At 37.9% G+C, this 6,000-nt stretch overlaps 1 protein-coding gene across 7 annotated transcripts in view; it reads right to left on the reverse strand.

Moving 5' to 3' along the window:
• tex2 (testis expressed 2) overlaps positions 1 to 5,797 on the reverse strand; it is a 28,654-nt gene extending 22,857 nt beyond the window's left edge. For 4 of the 7 annotated variants that reach the window (XM_043234528.1, XM_043234526.1, XM_043234527.1 and 1 more), the window contains exon 1: positions 5,603 to 5,797. The gene's annotated coding sequence lies outside the window, so the exon portion shown is untranslated. Of the gene's footprint in view, positions 1 to 3,295; positions 3,319 to 3,409; positions 3,486 to 4,143; positions 4,292 to 5,602 lie in introns of those variants that run through there. The other 3 variants (XM_043234522.1, XM_043234523.1, XM_043234525.1) reach the window with 3 other exon arrangements.
• Between the last annotated feature and the right edge of the window lie 203 nt (positions 5,798 to 6,000).

The following is a 6,000-nucleotide window of genomic DNA, read 5'->3' on the forward strand; positions in this document are numbered from 1 at the left end:
ATATTTTAAGTCCTGTTAAGTTGGATTGGTATTTTTTTTCACATTTTATTTGAAATTAAGAAGTCTCTCGCTGTTATGTGATAAAATAATTATGTATTATTTAAACCGTAAAGTGTTTTGCATCTTGTAGTATTTGTTGTGCTGCCTGTAATTTAGTTTCATTAAAATAATAATAATTAAAAAAACTGTATTAAATAATTGGAATCACTCCTGAGAATAATGAACTATACAAAAAATGAATCTATGCTACTGCCTATATATATATATATATATATATATATATATATATATACACACACATAGGAAGCAATGTGAAATGGTTTGTTTTCATTGTATTATATATTGTCCTCTGTATTTTGTACTGCGTTAAGTGTATTTAAGCTTTATTGCCGGTAATTGCTGTAATGACAATAGAAGGAATAGCACTCAAAAGTTTTAGGGAAAAGAAATCATGAAAACAATGTTAAAAAAAAAAAGAACAAATTTGCTAAACAGCGTCATAAAAGAGTCCATGAATTAGTTTAACACATTGTTTTTTGGACTTTTTCTGTATTTCGACTTTATAACGATGAACGATAATACTGATCAGCTTCATTCATGTCACGTATCAAACAAGAACTGGGGACTGTGCACATATACTGAAAAAAACTAAAAGCAGCTCTCTGACCTGAATGACAATGGATATTTGTTAATTATGAATTGAGGATGGGGAAAAAGCAGCAGTAACTATGGATACAGAGATGAGTGAGTTCGGTGTCCCACAGGCTCTGCTCTATATAATGAGCTCATTAAGTGTACGCGTCTAGAGACCCGACGAACCTCATGAGGCCACGGGTTAAGAGGAATTAACCACAGACTGATCCCACGCTAACCTGCTATGAAATTTGTTTAAACACTCCTTAACATTTAGTTAAAAAGCCTGATTCATGTACGGACCGAGAGACATGTTTACGGAAAAAAAACATTAAATATAAATATGAAACAAAGGTCAAAAGCATAACTGTAAGACTTAAACATTGCATACGCCAAAAGGAGATTCATTTGATAAAAACAAACCCTGTGATCTAGGTTGTATCCAACATTTCCAATAATAACTCATGTAATGACCGGTCGGTTAGTTTTGCTCACTCATGCTCCGATAATGTAAGTGTTTCCAGAAAGAAACATGACGTAACCACAGTATCCGTGAATCACTGTTTACACAGAACAAACAGCCTCCGCCTAGCTCTGCTGCTGAAGCCGACAGTTCAACATACACACGTACAGAAAAAAAATATTTAAGCAAAAATACATGCTTACATATCTTACAAGAATGCCTTTCCCCACAGACTTAAACGCAATGCCCCAATAGTGAGCGTTACTTTAACACCACATGCGATCTGAACACTACATGTCATGTTTCTTTAAGCGTACAGCTCATTAACACACAAATGGCTTGTCTGTTATACAAATTAAAAAGCATTTAAGTACTGATATGCTTTATACTGATGTGTGGTATATGTTATGGGTCTATTATGTTGTCTTTAATAATAATAATAATAATAAAGTTTAGGACTTTTATATCAAAAGTTGATTAGAAGTTGAATAAAGAGCTCTCTGTCCTGTATCAGATCATCCCTAGTTTCTCCGTTACAGCCATTTTGTCATAAATCCCTCTGTCGCAAAGGCAAACTAAATTGAACAGAAAGAGGAACACAACTGAAGCAATTCACGAGCTTCTTTTTTCTAGACAAAACCTCAAACATGTACACAGCAAAATCGGCAGCATACAGCTCATTTAAAGAAGCGGTTCAGCAAAAATAAAAAATTCGGACACACCGTACGTGTGTACATTTTTAACTGAATCGTCACACTGTTCCTTTAAATTAAATTAAAAATATACGGTATGTAAAAAAATCGATGTTTCTGCGAGCGGCGAGCGGCAAACACAGAGCGGAAATGTATATAAATCAAACAAAGCATACAGAAGCCATTAATTTCACACCGCTTGCACATTTCAAACATGCCACATTTAATTCAAAATGGCAGACTTCCCGAAGGGGCGGAGCTAATGGTGAACTAACCTAATTTTGGAAGTTGTTGAGAATAATATGTGCTCTAACTTTAGTTTAAGCAGTTTAAAGCTGTAGTGCAAAGTAGTCAGATACATATATATGTGTTTGGCTGGTGCAGTTTCGAGAATATTTTCTCGAACACAAAACACGATAACTGGGGTCAGTTTATTTATTAAACCAGCTTGCTTTTTAGCGATATCTGGCAACCCTGTGTGAAGAGCATGCTCTTGATGAACAGTAGCTTGGTCGAGTGGGAGTTATTCAATGAGGTGATTTATATATCTTGCGATACGTTTTGTAATCTTGTTATTATTTTACTCTAGCCCAGTGGAGACTGAGACTGTGGTCACTGCTGAGATTTTCTCATTTGCTGTGCTCCTCATGAAAATTATGTTGTTTCTGTCATTGGCAGCAGTGATGGGTCGTTCTTGAAGAGATGCACCGAACGTTGGGAGAAAAAAAAGCTCTTTTAGCGTTCGGCCAAATTGTAACAAACAATGATGGGATTTGATCAAATAAAGGCGTGCGCTGATGCAAGCAAAAATCTTGGCAGTGCAAAAGCATTTAAAAGCGTCCGAGAAAGACGCTATAATCGTTACACGATAGCAAGAGACCGTTTAGCACGGCATCTCATGTCTCCAACGAGAAGATGGATTGTGGCTGGTTGACGACTGAAGTCGTGAAAAGGCTTCAATCGATTAGTAAACGAACTGCAGACTGTTTTTCTAATACACACGTGAGCTGTATGCATCCTGTTCAAACTGCACTGCACGAGGTTTGTATATCTGCTTTTAGCCAGGGTTCAAAGTACGGGGTTCTGCGCTAAAAGAGTGTTACTCGTTAGCTGCTAGGTAACGATATCATGCATTTTTGAAATAAAATAAGAAACGCATGACGGTAGTAATAATTGCAACGGCTCTATTAATACATATATCATAACAGTCGCAACAATTCTTGTTTTCGAATTCTCTTCTACTTATTTCTTTTATTATTTACAGTAAAGAAATGCATGCCTGATTCAAAAATATTATTGTATAATTATAATAATAATATATAATCGTCATTGGTATCATTATCGTAATAAACATCTTGATAAATTTTTCCCATCCCTAATTCCTAGAAACATTTTCAAGGACTTATTCATTTATTTTCAACCCCGAATCATACTTTATGAAAAGAATCAATTATCCCATTAACCATGCTGCTTATACTGCATTGAATGATCAGAGTCAAACACTTACTTATGGTGTGAAAATGCATCAGAGCTGAGCATCATGAGAGAGCAGGTTAGTGGATCGATTCCCTAAAAATGACTGGAATCAACAGAAGTCCAGAAACGCAGTTTTAGCACTTACATCGAGACCACGGACACATTTAGTCTCCACCTGCAATCGTGTCTTAGCACGACGTCATGGATCACACTTCAGAAGCCTGTGGATGGCACAGACACACAATACTATATTATAGGTTGTATCGTCGCTACTGAGAATCACAGACAATTTCGTGTATTACCACATTTCATGCCACGTATTATATACATTTAAAATGCTTCTTTTTACTCCACCAGCAATTGTAAAATCAACAACAGCAGCTATATATATATAACAAAAATCCGTGCACATAAATCACTCATTTCGCATCGAATGCTCCCAAGAACAAATGATCTGACCCACATTAGCTCTGCATCCGTACTGTACGTCAACAATTGACTCGGTAACTGAGAAGTCTCCCGAGCAATAACAGAGCAGCCTGTGAGCTGCATGCAGAGCAGCTGGTCACAGTCTACAGAGTGCTTGATGCTCCTTCGGTGTGTTCAGATGTGCTCTCTGCGCTACTCAGGCTGTTTGTTCTGATGTCTTACACAAGGCAGATTAACTCGTTCAGGTTGCTGAGAGCTCTGTTTCAGTCCTGTCAACTCAACACATACGTATGTTTGTGAGTTTGTGTGCGTGAGAGAGAGATAGAGAGAGACATAAATCTTTATAGAATGTGTATGCGATACAGGGAAACGGCAACCAGAAGCAGGAACACTCGCCCTAAGCTCCCAAAGCGCTTGCTACATTATATGCAGAACAGCTTCTATACTTACATTAGTCTGTCTGCCTCATCCTTATCCCAAGGTTACTGTAGATAACCAAATCCGGTCATCTAGGCCAGAGACCTGTATCCAGAAACGACCATAACGCAGCCCTTCACGGCCAACAGAGGCCTTCTGGGCAGAGCCTCGGCAAACACCTCTGTGACTAGACGAGCCCTCAGCACAGATCCTCATGAAAGACGAGCTGAAAGACGACTATGAATTTGCTTTTTACTTCTTCTTTTTTTTAAAGCTATAAAGCTGTGCAATAAGTAGTAACTATAAATATAGCAATACGCATGTCATACTTCAGTTATAACAGCTTCTTAATGAAAATACTCTTTAACTATCTTCTTTTACAATTTTGTTGCAGAACCTGGAAACGTGCACAATTATTTTTAGTGGTGTGGCACAATATATCATCTATAAAGATGACTAAAGAGCTGAAATATGGACGTCACATTACCATTCCCACAAACTGAGCTTCTTTAAGCAGTTAATGTATTGAATTATCATCTGACAGTCAAAGGGCACTGCCCTGGGCGGCTAAATAATCTAAAACCCAACTAAGCATATCTTGTGCATTCAATGTTTCGCATTGTTTGAAACATAAAAGCACAAACAAACAACTGTTAAAACGTCTATTTAGCATATCATCATGCTGGCCTTTTATCTTGCGTTTGCAATGCAAACAAGATCATTATCATTACTATTTTAACTTTTTTTTACTATTTTTAGAGCACTGAGAATTACAATCAAACTTTTTCTCCCTGCCTAAGCTCTACGCTCACAAAACAGACCCAATGCATCAATCTCCCAGGCTTTATGTTGGCGCTTATTGCTTCAGATTTTTAATGAACTCATTATTTTTAACTGTTGTTTTAATGATAACAGGTGGCACATTTTTTCTTCTAACAATCTCGAAAACTATGGTTACCGTATAGTATCCATACGGGCCGGTCCATAACCTTATCATCTTAAATCCAAAATATGTTTCTTCAGAAAACAATGGATATAAACGAAATCACTAAAGCACTATCGTGGCTTTTGACACGGTGTTAAGCGTTCTAGACATGCAACATGCTAATAATTTAAAGACAATAAGCATGTTTACAGCGAGGTAACTGTTCTTCCTAGTGTTTTAAGCGGCATGTTACAACGTATAAATATATTGAATCATCAAATACCATGATATTACCTACTGATACCATCTTCTTACTCTTTGTAACTCATTTAACTGCTGTCAGTCAACTATCAGCTGCATCTCGATCTCGTGACACGGCATCGAGAATTAAAAGAAATTCTAAAAGCATCCGCGGATGATGAAAGACACCGGACATCACTGACAGAAAAAAATAATAATTGCGGTTGCTATGATACTCGTCTGTCTTGAGACAGGGATGCGGTTTACAGCAACGACACACAGAGATGATGATGATGATGATGATGATGGGCGTGAGCGCGAGCTTACCATTACACGTCTTCATTATCTCGCCGAAACTACACGCAGAAGCTCACCCGGCGCGTTATGTATTCATTCGCGCGTCCACAATCGATCCTGCCCGTAGATGCGATCATGTCTGTGTTTATAATCCAGTGACAGCGGCACATCAGGGAAGCAGAGCGAAAATAACCCACGCAGACGCGTCAGACTGCAGCAATCACACCCCGACGCGAGAGGGACGATCGTACGCGTCTACGTTCACTCGCTCTGGGATGGATTAAAATGTCTGCTGCAAGGGCGTGTGTTTGTTTTGGTGAGCTGGATGAATCCGTAGGACAAAAGCGACCCCTGCTGGATTAATTATGTATTATATTATATTATATTATATCAGGGTTGGGAAGGTTACTTTGAAAATATAATAGGTT

This window comes from Puntigrus tetrazona, unplaced genomic scaffold (genome assembly GCF_018831695.1).
Source record: "Puntigrus tetrazona isolate hp1 unplaced genomic scaffold, ASM1883169v1 S000001156, whole genome shotgun sequence".
Lineage (NCBI taxonomy): Eukaryota > Metazoa > Chordata > Actinopteri > Cypriniformes > Cyprinidae > Puntigrus > Puntigrus tetrazona.